This window comes from Ranitomeya imitator, chromosome 2, assembly GCF_032444005.1.
Source record: "Ranitomeya imitator isolate aRanImi1 chromosome 2, aRanImi1.pri, whole genome shotgun sequence".
Classification (NCBI taxonomy): Eukaryota; Metazoa; Chordata; class Amphibia; order Anura; family Dendrobatidae; genus Ranitomeya; species Ranitomeya imitator.
In genome coordinates this window covers 370976304-371004294 of record NC_091283.1, presented here as the reverse complement: position 1 = coordinate 371004294, position 27991 = coordinate 370976304, and the positions used below count along the sequence as shown (strand labels likewise).

At 43.3% G+C, this 27991-nt stretch overlaps 1 pseudogene; it reads right to left on the bottom strand.

Moving 5' to 3' along the window:
* Positions 1-15169: 15169 nt before the first annotated feature.
* Positions 15170-27991, bottom strand: part of LOC138666601 (zinc finger protein 208-like) — a 69193-nt pseudogene continuing 56371 nt past the window's right edge.

Genomic DNA, 27991 nt, shown 5'->3' with positions numbered 1-27991 from the left:
CACTGTATTACCTCTACATAGACACTGCATACTAAGTACAGATCTCCTGTGAATACTGGCACTTATGGTGATAGTATTGTGGGGGGTTTTTCTTCCTAACTGAAGGGTAAATTGACTAGATCAATGGATGTTTGACAGGTTATAGTTTCACACAGCAACTATTTTTCTGGAATAATCTGGTTCAGGTATATGATGACCCCATCGCATGACCCCGTCACTTGACCGGGGGGGCCACAATGTCTGAACAGCCCAGGGCACTGGCTACCTTTAATCCACCCCTCTCTATAGTGGGAGACCTTTAAAAGAAAAAGTAATACTGATTCAATCCCTTATTTGGGAAAACTGCACCCATAAGTAATGGATAAGGGCAAAAATAGCTCATATGGGGCATATTGTATCAGAACCTGATGAAGGCTTTACAGCGAAAATAAAAAAAACTTTGCTGACTATCTACACTTCTTGGTTGATAGCCCTATGACCTCCATATTGGAATTCCTTCCTAAAAACAGAAGCGCCGTTTGAATCTTCATCCAAAATTTCTTTAGCTCAGAAAAGGCACAGATTGTCTTAGGCTTCCAATTAACCACATCTGCTCCCTTCTTAGTCAAGTCAGTGAGTGCTTTGGCAATCTTGGAAATATCTTTAATACATTTACGGTAATATTTTGCAAACCCAAGAAAATGCTGCATGGCTTTTAAAAACTTAAGGTACCTTCACACTGAGCAACTTTACAACGAGAACGACAACGATCCGTGACATTGCAGCGTCCTGGATAGCGATCTCGTTGTGTTTGACACGCAGCAGCGATCAGGATCCCGCTGTGACATCGCTGGTCGTAGCTAGAAGTCCAGAACTTTATATGGTCGTCAGGTCGGCATGATTCATCATGTTTGACAGCAAAAGCAATGATGCCTGCAATGTTTTTACATGGATCTTACAACCAGCGAGAATGATAAGTACGTCACTGGATCGCTCCTGCATCGTTCTGCTGTTGCCGTGTTTGACGTCTCTAAGCGACCTAAACAGCGATCGGCTCATTGTCTATATCGCTGCAGCGTCGCTTAGTGTAACGGTACCTTTAGGTTTCACCCACTCCAGAGGATACTGATATCTTAAAGTATTTGCGTTAAGTTCGCGATAGTCAATACCTGATCTGAGACCACCATCTTTTATCAATAAAAAAAGGGCACCTACTGGTGACATGGAGGGCCTGATGAACCCTTTTTGCAGACTGTCTACTATACTTTCATTGCCTGATGTTAACTAGTTACTGTATGTACCAGCTTTATTGAACAATCATATAATCTATGCTTTGGGGTAATTTTTCAAATTCGGACACAGAAAATACATTAGCTAAATTTCTGAATACATGAGGTAAACAATTGGGTAAGTAAAGGCCGGAACAGAGTCGCCCCCCCTCCCCACGTCATGGGCGTAGGGTGGCCTGACAATGGGTTGGAGTTGGTGGGGCATCATATTAGGGGAGGGTACCGTGTGGGGTCAGTTATATGGCCAGTTTATGAGTGGGGCCCCCTCAGTTACCACTAACAGGGGTCAAGAATAGTCCCGCTCGCTCTTTTTGGTACTTGGGATGTTTTCGGTGTGGATTTTTTGGGGGGCAATTTTGCTGGTCATGGTAGCTCTATGGCGGTTGGGAGGTCCTTGAATTTGGTTATAAATTGGTCTGGGGGATCCATTAGGATATGGATTCCTCAATTTTGGAATTTAAATATGGTTCTGGATCTGATTAATTTTTAGGGGGAGTTACGGCAAGGGTTTGTCGGATCCTCAGGAAGTTAAGTGAAGAATGGAACCCTTGTGGTTATGATCCTCCCGAGCCAGTGGGGTAATTCATGGCATCTTTTATGTTCACATTTTTATGTTTGGTAATCACCAGATTTTGGCTGCTTCAAGAACCAATCCCAGCATGTTATATACAGCTCTGGCAAAAATCAAGAGACCACCACATCAAAACCCTGTCATGGGCAGCCCAATCTCCAGACCTGAACCCCATTGAAAACCTCTGGAATGTAATCAAGAGGATTATGAATAGTCACAAGCCATCAAACAAAGAAGAACTGCTTACATTTTTGTGCTAGAAGCAGTGTGAAAGACTAGTGGAAAGCATGCCAAGACGCATGAAAGCTGTGATTAAAAATCAAGGTTATTCCACAAAATATTGATTTCTGAACTCTTCCTGAGTTAAAACATTAGTATTGTTGTTTCTAAATGATTATGAACTTGTTTTCTTTGCATTATTTGAGGTCTGAAAGCACTGGGGGTTTTTTAAATTTTGACCATTTCTCCTTTTCAGAAAAAAAAATGTATTGCTTGGCGATTCGGGAACATGTTGTCAGAATTTTATAGAATAAATGAAAAATTTACATTTTACTAAAAAATATACCTATAAAGAGAAAAATCAGACAAACGGAACATTTTGCAGTGGTCTCTTAATTTTTGCCAGAGCTGTATATATTATCATTCTATGTTTGTTTTAAATAAAGACAGCTGTGGTCATAATTATTCAAAGAAGTTATGGTGTTCTCATTTTATTTTATTGGGTATTAAGGGGGAGGTATTATTAGTTAATTGGAATAATAATTAGATGGGTTATCCCACAGGAAACATCAACTATACCAGTGTCATGGTTTTAGACATATTCACAGAACTGGACATGTATTTCTGCTGACAATCAGGGCTCAAGTGCACAATCAATAAAGACCTGAAGCCGCACAGATTTTCTAGTTAAAATAAACAGCCAGGTAACGCTAATTTTGCAGAATCATCAGGAAATACCTGGGTGCCTAGGTGGGCGTCCTCGTGCCCACCCAGACGCTGATTTCTTTTTGTGTCAGTTGTCTTGGGAAGGAAGACCTCTGATGACCAGACTTTCCACAGTGGTTACCAAAAACCGGCTTGTGAGTCACCACAATCTGCATGGGTTCCTCAGTGAGGCTCATAGTTGAACAAGTCTTGGGAGAACGAACAGAGTCAGCATTGTGTTCCACCAAACAATTTGTTGTACAATTTCTCCTTCGTACGCTAATACCCCATATGAGGCAGAAAACCATTATTTGGGCGCATGTCAGAGCTCGGAAAGAAAGGAGCGCCATTTGAATTTTTGAATGCAAAATTTGCTGAAACAATTGGCGGACGCAATGTCGCATTTGGAGAGCCTCTGATGTGCCTAAACAGTGAAAATCCCCCACAAGTGACAAAATTTGGGAAACTAGACCCGTCGGGGATTCGATCTAGATGTGTTAAGCACATTGAACCCTCAGGTACTTCACAAAGGTTTATAATGTTGAGCCATAAAAATAAAAAAAAAATCAGAGTATGCCAATACCCCATATGTGGAGAATACTACTTTAGAGGCACAGTGCAAAGCTCAGAAGGGAAGAGGCGCCATATTAGAGTTCAGACTTTGCCAGAATGGTTTGAGGATGCCATGTCACATTGGCAGAGTCCCAGAGGTACCTGAACCACATAAACCACCTATATGTAAACTCATTTTACAAACTACACTCCCCAATTAATTCATCTACTTGTGCAGTGAACATATTGACACCACATGTGCCTCATAGAGTTGTATATGCCGCTGAGCAGTGAAAAAAGAATAAATTACATTATTACCATTAAAATGTTGATTTAGCCCCAAGTTTTTAATTTTTCTAAGGGCTAATAGGAAGGTTTTTTTGCAACAAACTGATGTACATTTTTTCCTGAGTGCGCCAATACCCTACATATAATCGGGAAACATTTATAAGGCACAGTGCAAAGCTCAGAAGGCACATTTTACTGTTATGGTTTGCAGGCACCATGACCCACTGGGAGAGCCCTTGAGGTGCCAGAACAGCAGAACCCCCCATAAGTGACCCCATTTTACAAACTACACCTCTAAATGAATTCATCTTGGGGTGCACTGATCATACTGACACCATGGGTGTGTCACAGAATTTTATACCATTGGGCAGTGAGGACAAAATAATTACATTTTTACCACCAAAATTGTGTTGTAGCCCCAGATTTTACATTTTCACAGAAGTGGGTAAAAATGGCACCAAAATGTATCCTACAATTTCTACTAAACATGGGAATACCCCATATGTGGCTGTACAGTACTACTTAGCCATAAGGAGAGACTCTGGAGGAACGGAATGCTATTTGCCTCCTAGAAAGTAGATTTTCCTAGAGCAGTTTGTGGACTCCATATACAGAGCCCCTAATTGCTAGAAGAGCAGAATCGCCCCTCAAATGACCCCTGTTGGGAAACTATACCCCTTGCAGAATTTAACTACAGGTGTAGTGACGATTTTGACTCCATGGGTATTTTCCAGAAACAAGACAGTACAAATGAACCAAAGAGAGTACCAATTCTGAATAAAATACAAAAAGTTTATTACATAATTCAATTAAATAGTGACATACATAAACAGAAAAAATCATATAAAGACAAAGTGAAAAGCCTGACTTCACAGGTATAACGCCCAGGACCAATATATATAAGTGGATGGGAAAGGATCACTAGCATGTAAGGCTCAAAACTTCTTACCCCATTCGATCATATCACTACCAAATAAGACTATTTAAATAAGATGCCAAACGCATTCATAAAGTGCCAAGTGCAAACAGCCGTTTATGTACTTTCTGTTTCCCATTTTTTCGTAGGCCTTATACCTCAATCACCCAGTTTATGTCAGCTGGGTGTTTGTGTATTGACATTACTGTTTACACTTGGCACTTTATGAATGCGTTTGGCATCTTATTTAAATAGTCTTATTTGGTAGTGATATGATCGAATGGGGTAAGAAGTTTTGAGCCTTACATGCTAGTGATCCTTTCCCATCCACTTATATATATTGGTCCTGGGCGTTATACCTGTGAAGTCAGGCTTTTCACTTTGTCTTTATATGATTTTTTCTGTTTATGTATGTCACTATTTAATTGAATTATGTAATAAACTTTTTGTATTTTATTCAGAATTGGTACTCTCTTTGGTTCATTTGTACTGTCTAGTTGCTTTGAGAGTGTTCTGGGCTAAATTTAGCGCCCCCATGACGACAAAGGGGATTTGACTTTTTTTGGGAATGTTTTCTGTTTTGAGGATTGTGTTATTTATTTTCCAGAAACAAGCAGCAATTAATGCTGCTGAAAATTGCAAGCTGCCATTGTAGTGACCAGCACTCTGAAGTGACCAGTACGTTGCAGTCACCAGTAAGTTATGCCCAACCTGTGCTTATGGAGGCTTCAGAAATGCCAAATGTGGACACAATACAAGGTTTAGGTACACTGTGGGGCTCAGAAGGAAGGGGGGCATTTGGATATGAGAGCAGATAATTTGTTTCATTTCTTTTGGTGGGTGAGGAGCCATTTTGCTTTTCCAAAGCCTTTGTGCTACCAGTAACGTGAAAGCCCCTATATTTCTGTTAACAGATGACAGACCCAAGTCAGGGCTTGCTTTTTCTTGTGAATCGAGTTGAAGCTTTTATTGGGAACATTTTAAATAATGTTTGGGATCACATTTATCTGGTGCTCTACACTGAGCACTTACTTTGGGATTTCCATCTAAATCTCCGAGTGACATGATTCAGATGAAACCCCTGAGGGAACCATTCACTGTAATGAAGCAGCAGAGTTAGGGTACCGTCAAACAGTGGCATTTTGATCGCTACGACGGCACGATCCGAGACGCTCCAGCATCGTAACAATATCGCTCAAGCATCGTAGATTGCTGTCACACTTTGCAATGTACGACGCTGGAGCGATAATTTCATGACGTATGTGTGATGTAGAAGCCGTTGGTTACTATGCGCACATCGTATACAATATCGTGCACACCTTTGTTACACCATGCGATCATGCCGCCACAGCGGGACACTAGACGACGAAAGAAAGTTTCAAACGATCTGCTACGACGTACGATTCTCAGCGGGGTCCCTGATCGCAGGAGCGTGTCAGACACAGCGAGATCGCTGGAACGTCAGATATATCGCTGGAACGTCACAAATCGTGCTGTCGTAGCGATCAAAATGCCACTGTGTGACGGTACCCTTACTCTGGACTCCGTATGGCCTCCAGTTACTCTGGACTTTTATGCAATCCTAAAAAGGCAGACACCGCCGGATCACTGGTCAGACAACGTCCACATCTGCCTCATTAACATGGATCAACATGTTAGGGCATGTTAGGTTAGGCTATGGGTTGAACTAGATGGACTCAAGGTCTTCCTTCAACCTTAATAACAATGTTACTATGTTGCTATGTATTATAGGGAATCTTCCACCAGAAGTTCCATCTGAATCACGTATTTCAGAGATTTACACTGAAATCCTGGAGTAAGAGCTTAACGCATAGCGTAGGATAAATGTGCACTGAGCCTTACTGATATCTTTTGGAGGCAGAATAAACAAAAATCAACAGCATGTGAAAAATTGGTTTCATTTTTTACACCGTTCCTCGTGTGGTGTGATTAGGCAACGTCAGTTTTCAGGTCGGTGCGATTACAGTGATACCAGATTTATATCGTGTTTTTATGTTTGGCAGCTGTCACACACTAAAAGATGCTTTTTATTGCAATAGTTTTTGCATCACCACATTTTGAGAGCTACAATTTTTCCATACTTTGGCCCACAGAATCATGTGCGGTCTTGTTTTTTGTGGGACGTGTTGACATTTTTATTTGTACCATTTTGGGGCACATGACATTTTGATCGCTTTCAATTCTGATTTTTGGGAGGCAGAATGAACAAAAATCAGTTGGATTCCAACTTCTAATCCTTTCAGCGGGAGGAAAGATATGCAGTTCGATGAGGACATTCCTCCCTTGTAGAGTGCTGCAAATGAGCAAGTGTGATTTATCTCCAAACAGAAGCTTTAGGACAACGATCGCAATTGCATGTGATGAGTGATTAACCCTGACAGCTCTCCTGCTACTGTTTATAGATCGCAACATCGCTCATATAGGCTCCCCGCAGGGTGCATTTTGCAAGTAGAACAATGCATACTACAAAACAAAATATTGTAAAAGGGAAAGGAAGGGGAAAAAAAGACAATTATTTTTATTTTTTAAAAAGTTTTTTTTATAACTACATATTTGTTAAAAAAATAAAACAAGCAACTTGAGAATAAACAAGAGGCACATTGATGAAAGGGTTGTAAAACAAAACAAAATCAATTGATACTGTTTTTTTATATAGAGACTATATAAGATAATTAGATAATTATATATTATATAAGAAACTTAAAATAATAACAAAGACAGGAGAGACCGTTTGGGATTTATTTGAAGTATGCACAGAGAGGGAGAAGTCCTATTTGGGGAGGTCTTCTCTCTTTGCCTAGTAGGTTGAATGAGTATATTTGAACAGAAATCAATTTGACAATTTTCTTAGAACGCTACAATTCAAATATATTGTAGTGTCTATATACCATATATGCTCGAGTATAAGTCGAGATTTTCAGCCCATTTTTTTGTCTGAAAGTGCCCCTCTCAGCTTATAATCGAGTCACCGCCACCGCTCTGTCTCCCCTCTCCCCCGGGGGTGTTTTGTTACCCCCTCCTTCACAGCAGCAGCGGAACAGCGCGATCCTGGCATGTATTGAGTCCTGGAGGAAGCGGCGTTCTGGTAAGGTATGGAGCAAGCGGTAGCCGTACGGCAGGTGGAGGTTGTGAGCGGCCTGTATTTTCAGTGCCGCAGACTTAACTTCCGTAGACATCATGAATATTCACAAGCCATAATGAGTGGGATCAAAAGTGAAGTGTGCTTAGCAAAAATACAGGCCACCTGCAACCTCCACCTGCTGTACGGCTATCGCTTGCCTCCATGACTGCTACTGCTGCTTCATACATTACCGGCAGGCCGCTACCTCCGGTACTCCATACATAACAGGATGGCGCTGCTCCGCCGCCACCACTGTTATGAAGAAGTGGGAGACTCGCGGACTGATAGGGAGACTCGCGGGGATAGGGAAGACTCACGGACCCAGTAGCTGTTGCATCTACCCACTTGGCGCGTATACTTCAGTCAATTAGTTTTCCCAGATTTTGAGGTAAAATTAGGTACCTCGGCTTATACTTGGGTTGGCTTATACTTAAGTATATATGGTATATATATCCATAACCTGTTTTTAACAATAAAGGAAAGACAAGAATTTTCACGATTGTAACCACACCCACATCTGATGGGGTTGTATACAAAACTCCTCATATGCCACATCACTTTATACACGTGAGAAAGGCTCATTAATTATGTTGTTATTGCATGAGCGCGTCAAAAATATCTTTAGAATAAATTTAATTTTCAACCCGCAAGTGTAATCCTGTTACCCTGAAACACCACCTGGAGGTGGTTCCAGAATCAAGGTCTTTTTGGGATTCCAGCTACAAGAGGGAAGCGCCTCTGAAAAAAAAAATTCCGCTACAATTCTGATATTACTTGGGTTTCATTTTTGCAGTATTCAGTGTGTAGCATTTGTTGTTCAGGTCTGTATTATTACGATTCTAATTGTCACGATGTGACCAAAGCGGTGTGACACGACCTAACAATTGGTAGGTCACCAGAAGGCAAGACACACCAGGGGACACCAGGGAAACTTTAACAATAGTGGACCGTGTCGGTAGTGTGCAGGGGGAATGGACACCTCCTGCACTCACCTGAGGATATGCCCTGATCTTGCTATCGTCCCTATATGGGTTCTTTCACCCCATCGCCGACCAGGATACCTTGTCCCTCACTTGCCCTGCTCTTATCCCTACATAGGGAACTGGCAGGTGAAAGCACTGGTCCCACTGCTGCACTAATACATCAAGAGGAAAGGAAAGACAGACACCAAAAGGGACAGGGTATTAAAAATACCACACTTAGCTTTCTGCTGCAAAGCACCACACAGCAAGAAAACGACATCAGGGAAACCGAACTCAGCTGTAGAACCACTGCTCCCAGAAAGCTCCTCCCAGCAAGGTAGCTGCAGAATGAACTAACACCAACAGTCAGCTGATGCACCAAGTGACCTCTTAAATGATGGAGGGAGTGGACACCCACATCAGCTGACCCAGCAGCAATGCAAAACAATATGCCAGCAGGCCATCGGGGAAACTGCATTAACCCCTGATGACCTGAAAGAAAAATACAAAAATGGATCGTGACACTAATCTTATAGACAGCACATTTAACTTCTTTATCTCCCAAGCCTGTTTTTACCTTCACAACCAGGCCAAATTTTCCAATTCTGACCACTGTCGCTTTATGTGGTAATAACGCTAGAATGCTTCAACAGTTCCCGGTGATTCTGAGACTGTGTTCTCTTAATATATTGTACTTCATGATAGTGGTAAAATTTGTTAGATTTCTCTTGCAATTATTTGTAAAAATATCGATAATGTGGAAAAATTAGCAATTTTCAAACTTTTAATTTGTATGCCCTTAAATGAGAGTTATATCACACAAAACAGTTAACAAATAACATTTCTCACACATATACCTATACATCATGGCAATTTAATTAAACAGGGTGTGATTAAACCGAGATTCACTTATAAAAGAAGTCATAATGTGTCCGATTTTTTGGTGAAGAATAGGATGACAAATGTGCAAACTAATTGGTTGAGGGAATCTGCCCCAAAGGGGAATTTTAAATGTGGAGATTGCAATTTCTGTGAATATCACCTCAAAGGCACTTGTTTAAAAGTAGGACATATTTAACATAACATTAAAGACTTAATAACTTGTAAAACGAAATATGTAGTATATATCATTTTTTGTCCTTGTGCATTTTACTACATTGGTAAAACACTAAGATCGATGTGTATTAGATTTCGTGAGCATTTCCATTCGATTTCAACAGGGAAAGGTTCTCCTAGATTTCTAAAGCATATTCGAGAAACACATGGTCTGATCCTCAATGATTGCGTTTTGCAGGTTTGGAAGTGGTTAAATTCCCTAAGAGTGGGGGAGACCACAATAAAGCTCTGCTACTGAAAGACGCTAAATGGATAATAAGAGCAAATGCACAAGGCCCATTAGGAATGAATGAAGGACTTGATTATTCCTGTGTCTTGTAAGTTCTATTGTATGGAAAATGGTTAGATCTATTATCAACGAAAAATATTCATGTGGTTTGTTGTTTTTTGATTGCTGATATTTTGTCATGTTTTTATTTTCACGCAATTGTGTTTTTAATTAATTAAACCAGGTGTTGCAGTATAAAAGGAAATGACATATCATCTGTAACATAGGACCCGTTGAAGCGTGCAATACGCGAAACGGCCATGGTCCTTTTCTGTTTCTCTGCATGTCCTGTCTACGTCCCTCCTTTGTAATCTTGTCCACACGGCGCAAATGAAGGACACAGGTTTTTTATTCCACGTAAGATTGGAGTTGTGCGGCTGTTTTTTCTTATTTTTGGATACCTATACATCAGCACAATTTTTGAAACATACTTTTTTTGTTTGGAAGTTAAAAGGGTTAAAAATTTACCATCGAATTCTCAGTTTTCTAACTAAATTTACAAAACCATTTTTTTATTGACTGTATCACATTTGAAGTGAGTTTGAGGGGTCTATATGACAGAAAATACCCAAAGTGACACCATTCTAAAAACTGCACCCCTCATGGTCCTCAAAACCACATTAAAGAAGTTTATTAACCCTTCAGGTACTTCACAGGAATTGATGGAATGTGTAAGGAGAAAATGAACATTTAACTTTTTTTCCCAAAAATTTTCCTCTAAACCCATTTTTTTATTTTCACAATGGTAACAGGACAAAATGGACCACAAAATTTGTTGTGCAATTTCTCTTAAGTACCGTGATACCCCATAAGTGGGGCACACTGTTTGGGCACACTGCAGAGCTCAAAAGGGAAGGAGCACGATTTGACTTAAATTAAAAATTTGCTAGAATAATTAGCAGCCACCATGTCACATTTGGAAAGTTCCTGATGTGCCTAAACATTGGAAATCACTCACAAGTGATCCCATTTTGGAAACTAGACCTCTCAGGGAACATATTTAGATGTGTGTTAAGGACCTTAAACCCCCAGGTGCTTCACAGAAGTTTATAACATTGAGCCATGAAAATAAAAAAAAAGTCAAATTTTTCACGCAAAAATGTTTTTAGCCCCACATTTTGCATTTTTACAAGGGCACAAGGAGAAATTGCACAATGCAATTTTTGTACAATTTCTCCTGAGTACGTTGATGCCCCATAAGTGGTGGAAAACTATTGTTTTGGAGCACGGCAGGGCTCAAAAAGGAAGGAGCGCCATTTGAGTTTTTGAATGCAAAATTTGCTGGAATCATTAGCGGTTGCTATGTGGGAGAGCCTCTGATATGACTAAATAGTGGAAACCCCCACAAGTGATCCCATTTTAGAAACTACACCCCTCAGGGAACTTATCTAGATGTGTGATGAGCACCTTGAACCTCCAGGTGCTTCACAGAAGTCTATTATGTTGAGCCGTAAAAAATATGTTCATTTAGCCCCATTTTTTTTTTTTTACAAAGCTAACAGGAGAAAATGCACCAAACAATTTGCTGTGCAATTTCTCCTGAGTACGCAGATACCCAATATGTGAAGGAAAACTACTGTTTGATCGGACACAGTGCCGCCATTAGGGCATTACTGACCTGACTGGCGTATGGGGCCCGGTGGGCAGAGGGGGCCCGCATCAGGCCCCATCTCATCTGCTGACCGGGCCCCTACCGGCAGGCTAAACCGGGCCCTTAGCGGCGCTGCGGCAGCAAAGCTATTGATGTGCAGGCCCGTGCCCGCACGTCAATAGTTAACAGCCGCCAGCCAATCGGAGGCTGGCAGTTGACATCAGCCGCAGCGTGCACGTTGAAGGGGCAGAATGCTGGAGACACGGGGTGGGGGCAGAATGCTGGAGACACTGGAGCACAATGCTGGACACACTGGGGCACAATGCTGGACACACTGGAGGCAGACTGCTGGACACACTAGGGGCACAATGCTGGAGACACTGGGATGAATGCTGGACTCACTGAGGGCACAATGCTGGACTCATTGGGGCAGAATGCTGAACACACTGGGGCACAATGCTGGACACACTGGGGCAGAATGCTGGACACACTGGGGCAGAATGCTGGAGACACTGGGGACACAATGCTGGACACACTGGGTGCAGAATGCTGGACACACTGGGGCACAATGCTGGACACACTAGGTGCAGAATGCTGGACACACTGGGTGCAGAATGCTGGACACACTGGGGCACAATGCTGGAGACACTGGGATGAATGCTGGACACACTGGGGGCACAATGCTGGACACACTGAGGGCACAATGCTGGACTCATTGGGGCAGAATGCTGAACACAGTGGCACAATGCTGGACACACTGGGGCAGAATGCTGGCCACACTGGGGCAGAATGCTGGAGACACTGGGGGCATAATGCTGGACACACTGGGGCAGAATGCTGGAGACACTGGGGCATAATGCTGGGCACACTGGGGGAGAATGCTGGACACACTGGGTGCAGAATGCTGGACACACTGGGGCACAATGCTGGAGACACTGGAGGCAGAATGCTGTAGACACTGAGGGCAGAAATGCTGGACACTTTTGGGGCAAAAATGCTGGAGACACTGGGGACAGAATGCTGGAGAAAGTGGGAGCAGAAATGCTAGAGACACTGGGGGCAGAATGCTGGACACACTGGGGGCACAATGCTGGACATACTGGGGGCACAATGCTGGAGACATTGGGGGCAGAATGCTGGAGACACCGGGGGCAGAATGCTGGAGACACTGGGGCAGAATGCTGGACGCACTGGGGGCAGAATGCTGGACACACTGGGGGCACAATGCTGGAGACACTGGTGGCAGAATGCTGGATACATGGGGCAGAATGCTGGAGACACTGGGGGCAGAATGCTGGAGACACTGGGGCAGAATGCTGGAGACACTGGAGCAGAATGCTGGACACATTGGGGGTAGAATGCTGGACACATTGGGGGCAGAATGCTGGAGACATAGGGGGCATAATGGAGATACAGGGCATGATTGGATCATGGGGCAGGATGGATACGATGGAGACAGATGGGGCAGGATGGGGAGATCATATGGGGCAGAATGCTGGAGACACTGGGGCAAAATGATGAAGACACTGGGGCAGAATGCTGGAGACACATTGGGGGCAGAATGCTGGACACATTGGGGCAGAATGCTGGAGACACTGGGGGCTGAATGCTGGAGACACAGGGCAGAAATGCTGGACACTCTGGGGGCAGAAATGCTGGAGACACTGGGGGCAGAAATGCTGGGGACACTGGGGGCAGAAATGCTGGAGACACTGGGGGCAGAATGCTGGACACATTGGGGGCAGAATGCTGGAGACATAGGAGGCATAATGGTGATGCGGGGCATGATTGGATCATGGGGCAGGATGGATACGGTGGAGACAGATGGGGCAGGATGGGGAGATCATATGGCGCAGAATGGATACTCATGGGGGCAGGATGGGAGAACATATGGCTGACTCCAGGAATGAGACACACGGTGGCCAGGATACCGAATATTATTACCATAGGGGCTAATTAAGGGATATTATTACTGCAGTGATGTATTTATTTTATTTTTGAGTATACGGTTTTAAATGAGGGGGCAGGCCTGTTACTGTGTAGAGTGACACTATGTTGCCTCTTTTTCTTCATGTGGTGTAATGTAGAAGTTGTAGAATGTAGAAGTTGGGGGAAAATTAAGTAATGTGTTCTGCAAGCTGAGCTCGAGATAACTATGTTATTTCTTGCAGAGAGGAGCCCTGGCTGGAATAAGTGATGGCGATCTGTGCTGAATGAAAGATGAAGGACTTCACCTAGAGACGTCAGTGTGTTACCTATGCACTGACAATATACACTGAAAACTATATACAGAGGTCCTCTGTATAATGTCACCAGTGATCACTGTATTACCTATACATTATATACAGAGCTGCTGTGTATAATACCACCAGTGATCACTATTACCTGTACACAGACACTGCATACTAAGTACAGATCTTCTGTGTATAATGGCACTGATGGTGATAGTATTGTGGGTTGTTTTTTTTATTACTGATTAGTATTGTAGTATTCAGTCACTATGTGGTGGTAATATGTGGTCTGGACATGGTGTTGCGGTATTTGTCCCTTGTATGTGCTATTTGGTCACTATGTGGTGGTAATATGGTGTCTGGTCATGGTGCGGTGGTACTTGTTTCTTGTATGTGATATTATTCAGTCATTGATGGTAATATGTGGTCTGATCATGGTGTTGTGGTATTTGTTCCCTGTATTTGATATTATTCGATCACTGTGGTGGTAATATGTGGTCTGGACATGGTGTAGTGGTATTTGTTCTTTGAATGTGATATTATTGGTAATTTTAAAAATTGAAAAATAAATAAAAATATACCTAAATTGTATTGCATATTTTAACAAATATTTAATAGGTTACAGTAGAGTAGGACCCGGCCAAAAGTGTCTACCGTGTTATGGTGGCGGCTTAAAAAATCTTTTGGCCAAAACAAAAGCTGCCAGTTATATGTTTGATCTGGTGATGGGAACTGTTAATGTGTGATAGGTGAGAAGTGAAGTTTTTCCAAGAGAGAGCGGTGGGACTATGGACAGTTCGAGGGGTGTAGGGTGGAGGCGGGGCTGGGGTGGAGCCTGCGCGGAGTCTCAAGGGGGCCCAAAAAATTTTGCCAGTATGGGGCCCCGAAATTTCTAGTGGCAGCCCTGATCGGAGGACAGGGCTCGGAAAAGAAGTAGCACCATTTGACTTTTTGAATACAAAATTTGCTGGAATCATTAGCGGATGCCATGTCTAGTTTGGAATGACCCTAATGTGGCAAAAGACTGGAAGCCCCCCACAAGTTACCCATTTTGTTTGCACACAAGATCACTGATGTCTGAATTAGAATTGAAGGAAGTAAACAGATTCAACAAGTTACCCATTTTGTTTGCACACAAGATCACTGATGTCTGAATTAGAATTGAAGGAAGTAAACAGATTCAAATTTCTGACAATATTTGTGAAAAGATATCCAGCCTGCATGGACCAGTATTCCTGCATTTCAATTTTTTTGTGACAAGAAATTGCTGCACTTAGAAAAGCCAAAGGATGTCCAACGTACTAATAGATGGGTGTCTCTAATAAAGTGTCCAATCAGTTTATAGGTTCTTTATTTCCATTGTTTGCTTTTTTATAACAGATGTTTATTGGTAATTGATTACATTTATTAGTCATTATTTAGTCACTTAAATTGTTTTCCATTTCTCTTGTATGACGACATTGACTGTAACTCGTACAATCTGCCAAGTAAATTATTTTTAAAAAAAGTGGCTACCTGCCCATGTGATTTCTTTGAGTAAAAAAAATAAATATGTAAGAACATTTTCCCCAAATTCTAAAAATGAAAATTGCAGTACTTCTCCCCTGCATGACTTCAGCAATGTGTAACTAGATTTGATGTGTTTGTAAAACATTTCCCATGTTCTGATCAGAAAAATAGCTACTCCCCTGTGTGATTTCTCAGCTGTCTAGTAGGAGTTTTTTTCTGTTAAAAACATTTTCCACATAATAAACATGAAATGGTTGCTCCCCTGTGTGAATTGTCTTATGCTTAGCAAGATCATATTTTGAAGACGAGCATGTCCCACATTCTAAACATTAAAATGGCTTCTCCACTGTGTGAAGCAAGATTTGTTTTCCGATTAAAACATTTTCCACATAATGAACATGAAATAGTTGCTCCTCTGTGTCAATTGTCTTATGTTTAGCATGATCATATTTTGAAGACCAGTATTTCACACATTCTAAACATTAAAATGGCTTCTCCTCTGTGTGAATTTTCAGATGTCTAGCAAGATTTGCTTTCCGACTAAAACATTTTCCACATTCTGAACATAAAAATGGTTTCTCCCCTGTGTGACTTCTGTAATGATTAACAAGATGTGATTTATCTCTAAAGCATTTGCTACATTCTAAACATGAAAATGGTTTCTCCCCTGTGTGAGATCTCTGATGTTTAAGAAGTTGTGATTTCTCTGTAAAACATTTCCCACATTCTAAACATGAAAATGGCTTCTCCCCTGTGTGACATCTGTGATGTCTAACAAGATGTGATTTATCTGTAAAACATTTCCCACATTCTAAACATGAAAACGGCTTCTCTCCTGTGTGATATCTTTGGTGTATAATAAGAACTGATTTCCCTCTAAAACATTTCCCACATTCTAAACATGAAAATGGCTTCACCCCTTTGTGAATTCTCTGGTGTCGAAGAAATTGTGATATTTGTGCAAAACACTTACCACACTCTGTGCATGAAAATGGCTTTTCCCCTGTGTGAATTCTCTGATGTTTAGTTAGATCAGATTTCGTTATACAACATTTCCCACATTCTGAGCATGAAAATGGTTTCTCCCCTGTGTGAATTTTCTGATGCTGAGCAAGAGATGACTGGTCTGAAAAACTTTTTCCACATTCAGAGCATGAAAATGGCTTCTCCCCTGTGTGAATTCTCTGATGTTTAGTAAGATCAAATTTCGTTATACAACATTTCCCACATTCTGAACATGAAAATTTCTTTTCCCCTGTGTGAATTTTCTGATGCTGAGCAAGAGAAGATTTATTTGAAAAACTTTTTTCACATTCTGAGCATGAAAATGGCTTCTTTCCTGTGTGAATTTTCAAATGTGCAGCAAGATATGTTTTCTGATTAAAACATTTCCCACATTCTGAACATGAAAATGACTTCTCCCCTGTGTGAATTTTCTGATGCCGAAAAAAAGTTGATTTATCTGAAAAACTTTTTTCACATTCTGAGCATGAAAATGGCTTCTCCCCTGTATGAATTCTCTGATGTTTAGTAAGCTCACATTTCGTTATACAACATTTCCCACATTCTGAGCATGAAAATATCTTTTCCCCTGTGTGAATTTTCTGATGCCGAGCAAGAGATGATTTGTTTGAAAAACTTTTTTCACATTCTGAGCATGAAAATGGCTTCTCCCCTGTGTGACTATTCAGATGTATAGCAAGATTTTTCTTCCGATTAAAACATTTACCACATTCTGAACATGAAAATGGCTTCTCCCCTGTATGAATTTTCTGATGCTGAGCAAGAGATGATTTGTCAGAAAAACTTTTTTCACATTCTGAGCATGAAAATGGCTTCTCCCCTGTGTGAATTCTCTGGTGTTTAGTAAGATCAGATTTCGATATACAACATTTCCCACATTCCAAACATGAAAACATCTTCTTTCTTGTATGTAGTCTTGGATGTTCACCATCCCTTTTGTTATATTTATTTTTCTTAAGAAGGAGTAGAGGTATGTCTGGTGTAATGGGATGCTCTTCAAAAGTGTCAGGTGTGATACTAGGATCATTTGCACTAAAATCTGAAAATTTCAGGTATTTCTCTGAGATTACGGTCCCGTTATCTGCCAAAAAAGATAATTGTATATTTATTTTTCAATGTCAATTGAATAATTGCTAAAAATTGATCTTGGGCTGTTCCTGAACTGCTTCCTGCCTCATACAATGCTTTGACGTCCAGCTGCCTCAATTCTCTGCATGACCTAGATTATTTTTTAACTTCCTAAACTGTAAAATGCCAGTCAGTGACTAATTCCTGTTTCCTAGGGAGTCCCTGCATGCCTAACTACCAGGCATTCTTTGGATCTACTGTCTGTTTCGGCCATCATCGGCTTTCCACAGTTTGCACAACCTTGCTGGTAAGCATAATCATGACAGAACAACTGGCCAATGTCATTGAAGGGGTTGTTGGCTTTCAAATAAAATATGTCCATCACTGCATTTGGCTTTAAAAATACTATTTGCGGTGGACTCTCCTTCCTGGGGTCCCCTGGTGAGTCTCTGACACTGCTCCTTTTGTCTGGCATTGGCTGCAGCACTGACATTGCATTGACAGCATGGCAACTAGTCAGCTTACTGATTGGTTACTATGCTGTTGACATGATGTCAGCCTGGCAGGCAATGCTAATCCTTGGGAACAGTGGCGGAGACATACCACATTATGCCAGACTTACCACACTCCTCAATATTGATATTGTTGCACCCAGAAGGAAAAGTTGTGGAGTTATGGAAATCACAGGATGGAAAAACATGTTAGTAATTTGGATATGATGAAAAATGGAAACAAAATTTTCAAAACATCTCTATCTTTTCAGTATCGAGTATGAGTGGCTTGTATAAAAATGCACTTACATGCTTTGGTTGCTATCAGTGAGGTCATTAATGGTCGTACGAGGAATGTTCTGCCACACTGAATGCACTTGGGCAAGAAAATCCTCAAGATCTGCAGCTGCAATTGCCAACCAGTGGTGTCTCAGATGTGTTCAATGGCAGAGAAGTAAAGAGACGTCGCAGAACATGAGAGCACGTTTAGACCACGCAGGCAGCTCACAGTACCACAAGTAATATGCAGCCTGGGGTTGTCGTGTGTATTGAAAAACAGCACCTGTGATACTTTGGAGAACGGGCCATAACACTGCAACGCCGATCTATTTGTGTACCTGGAATAAATATTAGAGGGGTCCGGATACCGTATATCAGGGGTCCCCAACCACCGGTCCGCGGACCAGTACTGGGCTGTTGAGGTTTTCTTGCCAGTCCGCGGCGCTGCCACAGTCCAGCACTAAACACTGACAGTGTGTTCTGCTCTGAGGTGTCTCAGAGCACACTGCAGGTGCCTGCCCTGGTTATTTATTATCGCCGGGGCAGGGCGCGCATCTGCATGCAACGTTCACCATCTGAACGCTGCTACGCACGTGTGGCTGCAGCTGGGAAAGCTCTGACGCTGTTATGTGTCAGCGCTGTCTGTGGGCAGAGATCGTGCACTCTGCTCTCCCACACGTGGCCCTAGTAATGCTGCAGCCGCGGCCCGACTGAAGCCGCAAGGAATGTAGAGCGGAAGGGAGGTGAGCACTTTTTTTGTTATATACTGTAAGATAGCCGCCGGATGAGTCCTTGAGGGGAGATATGTGTCATCGCGGTTATTAGCTGTGGTGATGTAAGATTGGAAGTATGCTCCAGCACTTATAGTGCTGAAAGAGTTTTACTAGTAGTCATAAGAGATGGGTGGGAATGACTGCTCATATATCCCAACCCCAGAGTCTCATTCAGTGTCTGTGATGGGAGGTGTGGAGACCTCCAGTGTGTTGTTAAAGACACTGACCTGACCTGTAGAACTATATGGACCGTTTATTTTCTGTTTGTTTTCACTTTGTGCAGGAAAAGGCAGTTTGTTTGTTTTGCTATCCAGAGGAGTTTATGCAGTTTCAATAAACTTGCTTGGTCATTTCAGCAATACCGCTTCCAGTGCGTACCGCAAGTGTATAGATCCCTACAATTGATGGAGAATGCGGGCATGAATTCCAAGATTGACACATGGTAAGGTTTTAATATCAGACAGTGTAGGACTGTCCCGATCAGAGTTACCTTGACATGGTAGGATGGCTTTTGTGCTATTTTTTGTTCAAAAAACAGTATTAATAAAAACTCTGTGTTATTTAAATGCACTTTTGCTTTTTTACTTTGTTACAGCAAGATTTTTGTTCACTTTTTCTCTTGTAGGTTTTATATGTTTTGTGGCCATTGTGAACATACGTTTAACTTCTGCATGTGTACCAACTCAAGTTAAGGTCAATTTTTATGTTTTTTTCTTTGAAGGTTTTAATATTAGACAGTGTAGGACTGTCCCGATTAGATTTACCTTGACGTGGTGGGATGGCTTTTATGCTATTTTTTTAATCAAAAAATAGTATTACTAAAAACTCCGTTATTTAAATGCACGTTTGCTTTTTTACTTCATTACAGCAGGGTTTTTGTTCACTTTTTCTCTTGTAGGTTTTATATGTTTTGTGGCCAATGTGAACATGCATTTAACTTCTGCATGTCTATCAACTCAAGTTAAGCTCAATTTTTGTGTTTTTATGAATCCCAAGAGGAACTGTGACTACCGATACCACATGTCCTGGGTGAAAGCGGCTGCAGGAGGGAAATCTGACAATATGGAGGACCTGCGCAAACACCTGGTCCAGGCACAGCAGCAGCAGCAAGAGACCAACATGCTGTTATTACAGCAAATCCAGCAGGAGCATCAGCAGCGGATCCAGCAGAGCAAGCAGGAGCAACGTCAGCAGATGCAGCATCTCGCAACCGCCATCCAGGGCAGGACGAGCGCCCCAAACCAAAGTCTGGCTGATGACCCTTACGTGAGTAAGACGGTAAGCAGAGCGTTGCAAAAGATGACTCCGGGGGATGACGTCTAGGCGTTCCTAGGGGTGTTTAAAAGAAATTGCCTCCGGAAAAGTGGGCCGAGTTTCTGGCGCCATATTTGACAGGTGAGCAGAAGGTGAATTATGACTAGGCGTTGCAGGACACAAAAGAATGAGCCAGGTTAAAGGCTGAAATCTTAGCATATATAGGAGTAACTTTGACTGTCAGGGTGCATGAATGGGCTTATCGCAGTGACAAACCTCCCTGGTCCCAAATGTTCGATCTCCTACACCTGGTCCAAAAATGGTTGTAACCTAGATCCTCCTCCCCAGCACAGATGGTGGAGAAGGTTGTCATGGACAGGTTAATATATTCCCTACCAAGGCTGATGCAATCCTGGGTTGCCCAGGGAGATCCCTGTAGTGCCAATGACCTAGTGAGCTTGGGAGAGATACCAGGTGGTCAAGAGGTAGTTAGGGAAGCAAGGGTGCGGAGCATCTCCATACTGGGGTTCCCAAAGCGGGGCTGACACCCAAAAGAGGAGAGCTAGAGTTAATGTCCAAGGTTCCTTCCCATATTGTAGTTTGTTGGACGTGTCATATCCCTAGCCACATAGCAGCCCATTGTCCCATGACCACTAAGCGAATGGAATGCAGCACAGGACGGCGCTGCTCGTACTTTGCATATCCGGCCTGCAGTGCTGTTACCCAAATGGGAGAGGGGCCGCAGGAATGCCTCGTGTCAGTAAAAAGGGTGCTAGTGACTGGTCTGTTGGACTCAAGAAGTTTGGTAACCCTAGTGAGGGCCACAATTCCCAATCGGCTGATTCCTCGGAAAGAGGGTGGGTGTCCGCTCTATAAATGGCAAGTAGAGTAGGTATTGGTGTGCACTCAAGGTCACTGTAGAAGCGAGGTGCTGGTAGAACGGACCGTGGTGGTGCATAAAATAAATAGCAAAAATTCACCGCACACTCTAATGGAATGATTTGCAACCATCTGTGGAATTTTATTTTAGACAAAGAAAAAAAGTGCCAAGTTACAAAAATTGGTCCAAAACCCAGTAAAGTAGAGACACCCGACGTTTCGACCCTCCCGGGTCTTAATCATGGGGTTTACTAAAAGACAAAGGTTAAGCGAATAAAAAACATGTACATATATACAAGAAAAACAATAAGAACATACAGAAAAAAAACAATATAACAATAAAAAAGAAATTCTCAAGGTGCAAATGGCACAAATGGAGTTGCAACCAGGTCTAATACATTAGTCGATATATAGCTATATAATATATATATCTATATGAATGGGAATAAGGTAGGGAATAAGCCATACAGTATCAACAAGCATGCTGAAAAACTTGTTGATACTGTATGACATATTCCCTACCCTATTTAGGACTCAATCATGCACACAAACTTGTTGATACTATATGGCTTATTCCCTACCTTATTCATATAGTTATATATTATGTAGCTAGATATCGACTAATGTACACTACATTCTAATGGTGAGTCCATTAGCCCCATTCAATAGTCTGTTTCTTCATCCTTCTATCCCTATCCACCCCAGGTCTTCATTACATCTGAACAAACCAGTGGTTACAATAGCCCTGTCACTATGGTCTGCTTCATACCCGCCCCCTCTGCATGCAGTTCTATAGCACACAACAATCAGCTGCTCTGCACTCATTAGTATACAGCTACATTGCTATTTATACCTCCTACATGTGCTCTCACTCCACTTCATCCAGGGGATCAGGGCGCAAGCATATCCAGGACGGTTCTACAGCCTCAGGTACACTCTCTCCACATACAGTGTGCCACTTTCTGCCTTCTCAGCCTAGTAGAAAACTTATCTAAGCTCCTTATATTTCATCTCTAGGACACCGTTACCACCATTGGCCACCAATGATTGGCACTATTCTGACTATAAGTACGAAACAATACGTATATCTTACCAGACACGGAAAATATATCCCATACAAAAAGCAACGCTTTCTACTGCACAGGACTCTACCGGGCCTCCATTTAAAGCCTCTTAAGGTACATACAATCAACATAGAGACACACCGGGTCTTATAAACTCTATTTATGCCATTTGCACCTTGAGAATATCTTTTTATTTTTATATTGGTTTTTTTCTGTATGTTCTTATTGTTTTTCTGGTATATACGTATATGTTTTTTATTCGCTTACCCTTTGTCTTTTAGTAAACCCCATGATTAACCCCTTAACGACCGTCGATACGCCTTTTAACGGCGGCCGCTAAGGGTACTTAGCGCCCCCCAGAGTCGGATTTTCTCCGGGGTCTCGGATGCCGGGGGTAGCCGAGACCCCAGGGAACGTGATTCGGGGTTTTTTTTACCGACCCCGCTTTTGCGATCGCCGGTAATTAACCGTTTACAGGCGATCGCAAAAACAAAAAAAAACGCAATTTCTTTTTAATTTCTCTGTCCTCCGATGTGATTGCACATCAGAGGACAGAGAAAAGGGGTCCCCGATCGCCCCCCGATACTCACTTGTCTCCGCCGGTGCTCCTCGTGGCTCCCGATGGGCACTGCCATCTTCAAAATGGCGGGCGCATGCGCAGTGCGCCCGCCGGCCGGCACCGGGAGAATCTTTGGGGTCTCGGCTGCCGGGGGTAGCCGAGACCCCAAAGAACATGATCGGGGTCGGTTTTACCGACCCCTGTTTTGCGATCGCCGGTAATTAACTGTTTACCGGTGACCGCAAAAAAAAAAAGTGTAATTCTCTGTCCTCTGATGTGATCGCACATCAGAGGACAGAGAAATAGGGGGATTCGGGGACCCTGCCATACTTACCGGTGTCCCTGAGTCCTCCTGCTGCTCCTCCTGGCCGCCGGCGTCTTCCTGGGAAAAGAAAATGGCGGGCGCATGCGCAGTGCACCCGCCATCTGTTGCCTTCTGCCGGCCGGCAGGAGAAGAGCAGTTGGGGCTAAAATTAGGGTTAGGGCTAGGGTTAGGGCTAGGGTTAGGGTTAGGGCTAGGGTTAGGGCTAGGGTTAGGGCTAGGGCTAAGTTTAGGGTTAGGGATGGAGCTAAATTTAGGGTTAGGGTTGGGGCTAAATTTAGGGTTAGGGTTGGGGCTAAATTTAGGGTTAGGGTTGGGGCTAAATTTAGGGTTAGGCTTCTTTCACACTTACGTCGGTACGGGGCCGTCGCAATGCGTCGGCCCGACATACCGACACACGTTGTGAAAATTGTGCACAACGTGGGCAGCGGATGTAGTTTTTCAACGCATCCGCTGCCCAATCTATGTCCTGGGGAGGAGGGGGCGGAGTTACAGCCACGCATGCACGGTCAGAAATAGCGGACGCGACGTACAAAAAAGCATTACATTGAACGTTTTTTGTGTCGACGGTCCGCCAAAACACAACTGATCCAGTGCATGACGGACGCAACGTGTGGCCATCCGTCACGATCCGTTGGCAATACAAGTCTATGGGCAAAAAACGCATCCTGCGGGCACATTTGCAGGATCCGTTTTTTATCCAAAACGACAGATTGCGACAGATGCCAAACGACGCAAGTGTGAAAGTAGCCTTAGGGCTAGGGTTAGGGTTGGGGCTAAAGTTAGGGCTAGAGTTGGGGCTAAAGTTAGGGTTAGAGTTGGGATTAGGGTTAGGGTTTGGATTAGGGTTGGTATTAGGGTTAGGGTTGGCATTAGGGTTACGCTTGGGATTAGGGTTAGGTTTGGGATTAGAGTTAAGGTTAGGGTTGTGATTAGGGGTGTATTGGGATTAGGGTTAGGTTTGAGGTTAGGGTTGAGATTAGGATTAGGGGTGTGTTGGATTTAGGGTTTTGATTAGGGTTATGGTTACGGTTGACATTAGGGTTGTTTTGGGGTAAGAGTTGTGATTATCATTAGGGTTAGTGATTAGGATTATGGATCGGGTTGGGATTAGGGTTAGGGGTGTGTTGGGGTTAGGGTTGGAGCTAGAATTGGGGGGTTTCCACTGTTTAGGTACATCAGGGGGTCTCCAAACACGACAGCCAATTCTGCGCTCAAAAAGTCAAATGGTGCTGCCTCCCTTCCGAGCTCTGCCGTGCGCCCAAACAGTGGGTTAGCCCCACATATGGGGCATCAGCGTACTCAGGATAAATTGGACAACAATTTTTGGGGTCCAATTTCTCCTGTTACCCTTGTGAAAATAAAAACTTGGGGGCTACAAAATCTTTTTTGTGGAAAAAAAATATTTTTTATTTTTATGATTCTGCATTATAAACTTCTGTGAAGCACTTGGGCATTCAAAGTTCTCACCACACATCTATATAAGTTCCTTGGGGGTCTAGTTTCCAAAACGGGGTCACTTTTGGGGGGTTACTACTGTTTAGGTACATCAGGGGCTCTGCAAACGCAACATAACGCCCACAGACCTGTTATGACCTGGTGGTCAGGACAATAATGGACCTGGTGGTTAAGAGCACACGGAATGACCTGATAGTTACTGATAATAAGGACGAGCTCTGGGACGTGGGAACTCTGCTGACCGCAATCCCTAAACCTATCAAACACACTAGAAATAGCCGTGGATTGCGCCTAACGCTCCCTATGCAACTCGGCACAGCCTAAGAAACTAGCTAGCCCTGAAGATAGAAAAATAAAGCCTACCTTGCCTCAGAGAAATTCCCCAAAGGAAAAGGCAGCCCCCCACATATAATGACTGTGAGTAAAAATGAAAATACAAACACAGAGATGAAATAGATTTAGCAAAGTGAGGCCCGACTTACTGAACAGACCGAGGATAGGAAAAGTTACTTTGCGGTCAGCACAAAAACCTACAAAAAGACCACGCAGAGGGCGCAAAAAGACCCTCCGCACCGACTCACGGTGTGGAGGCGCTCCCTCTGCGTCCCAGAGCTTCCAGCAAGCAAGACAACAAATTAAAAAGCAAGCTGGACAGAAAAATAGCAAACCAAAGAAATACAAGCTGGAACTTAGCTTCTGATGGGAAGACAGGTCACAAGAACGATCCAGGAGTGAACAGACCAATACTGGAACATTGACAGGTGGCATGGAGCAAAGATCTAAGTGGAGTTAAATAGAGCAGCAGCTAACGAATTAACCTCGTCACCTGTGAAGCTCAGAAACACCCACCAAAGGAAGTCCATGGACAGAACCAGCCGAAGTACCATTCATGACCACAGGAGGGAGCCCGACAACAGAATTCACAACAGTACCCCCTCCTTGAGGAGGGGTCACCGAACCCTCACCAGAGCCCGCAGGCCGACCAGGATGAGCCAAATGAAAGGCACGAACCAAATCGGCAGCATGAACATCAGAGGCAAAAACCCAGGAATTATCTTCCTGACCATAACCCTTCCACTTGACCAGGTACTGGAGTTTCCGTCTCGAAACACGAGAATCCAAAATCTTCTCCACCACATACTCCAACTCCCCCTCAACTAACACCGGGGCAGGAGGATCAACGGATGGAAGCACAGGCGCCACGTATCTCCGCAATAACGACCTATGGAACACATTATGGATGGCAAAAGAAGCAGGAAGGGCCAAACGAAATGACACAGGATTGATAACCTTAGAAATCTTATACGGACCAATGAAACGAGGCTTAAACTTAGGAGAGGAAACCTTCATAGGAACATAACGAGATGACAACCAAACCAAATCCCCAACACGAAGTCGGGGACCCACACAGCGCCGGCGGTTAGCGAAACGTTAAGCCTTCTCCTGGGACAATGTCAAATTGTCCACCACATGAGTCCAAATCAGCTGCAACCTATCCACCACAGTATCTACACCAGGACAGTCTGAAGACTCAACCTGCCCTGAAGATAAACGAGGATGGAAACCAGAATTGCAGAAAAACGGCGAAACCAAAGTAGCCGAGCTGGCCCGATTATTAAGGGCGAACTCAGCCAACGACAAAAAGGACACCCAATCATCCTGATCAGCAGAAACAAAACATCTCAGATATGTTTCCAAAGTTTGATTAGTTCGTTCGGTTTGGCCATTTGTCTGAGGATGGAAAGCCGAGGAAAAAGACAAATCAATGCCCATCCTAGCACAAAAGGATCGCCAAAACCTTGAAACAAACTGGGAACCTCTGTCAGAAACGATGTTCTCCGGGATACCATGTAAACGAACCACATGCTGGAAAAATAATGGCACCAAATCAGAGGAGGAAGGAAATTTAGACAAAGGTACCAAATGGACCATCTTAGAAAAGCGATCACAAACCACCCAAATGACCGACATCTTTTGAAAGACGGGGAGATCCGAAATAAAATCCATAGAAATATGCGTCCAGGGCCTCTTCGGGATCGGCAAGGGCAAAAGCAACCCACTGGCACGAGAACAGCAGGGCTTAGCCCGAGCACAAGTCCCACAGGACTGCACAAAAGAACGCACATCCCGCGACAAAGACGGCCACCAGAAGGATCTAGCCACCAAATCTCTGGTACCAAAGATTCCAGGATGCCCAGCCAACACTGAACAATGAATCTCAGAGATAACTCTACTAGTCCATCTATCAGGGACAAACAGTTTCTCCGCTGGGCAACGGTCAGGTCTATCAGCCTGAAATTTTTGCAGCACCCGCCGCAAATCAGGGGAGATGGCAGACAAAATTACCCCCTCTTTGAGAATACCCGCCGGCTCAGAAACACCCGGAGAGTCAGGCACAAAACTCCTTGACAGGGCATCAGCCTTCACATTCTTAGAGCCCGGAAGGTACGAAACCACAAAATCAAAACGGGAGAAAAATAATGACCATCGAGCCTGTCTCGGATTCAACCGTTGGCAGACTCAAGATAAGTCAAATTCTTGTGATCTGTCAAGACCACCACGCGATGCTTGGCTCCTTCCAGCCAATGACGCCACTCCTTGAATGCCCACTTCATGGCCAACAATTCACGATTAACAACATCATAGTTACGCTCAGCAGGCGAAAACTTTCTAGAAAAGAAAGCACATGGCTTCATCACCGAGCCCTCAGAACTTCTTTGCAACAAAAAAGCCCCTGCTCCAATCTCAGAAGCATCAACCTCAACCTGAAACGGAAGCGAAACATCTGGCTGGCACAACACAGGGGCAGAAGAAAAACGACGCTTCAACTCCTGAAAAGCATCTACAGCCGCAGAAGACCAATTGACCACATCAGCACCCTTCTTGGTCAAATCAGTCAACGGTTTAGCAACAGTAGAAAAATTAGCGATGAAGCGCCGATAAAAATTAGCAAAGCCCAGGAACTTTTTCAGGCTCTTCACAGATGTCGGCTGAGTCCAATCGTAAATGGCCTGGACTTTAACAGGGTCCATCTCGATAGTAGAAGGGGAAAAAATGAACCCCAAAAATGAAACCTTCTGAACTCCAAAGAGACACTTTGACCCCTTCACAAACAAGGAATTCGCACGAAGGACCTGGAACACCATTCTGACCTGCTTCACATGAGACTCCCAATCATCCGAAAAGACCAAAATATCATCCAAATACACCATCAGGAATTTATCCAGGTACTCTCGGAAGATGTCATGCATAAAGGACTGAAATACTGATGGAGCATTGGAAAGCCCGAATGGCATAACCAGGTACTCAAAATGGCCCTCGGGCGTATTAAATGCTGTTTTCCATTCATCGCCTTGTTTAATACGCACAAGATTATACGCCCCTCGAAGATCTATCTTGGTGAACCAACTAGCCCCTTTAATATGAGCAAACAAATCAGACAGCAACGGCAAAGGATACTGAAATTTGACTGTAATTTTATTA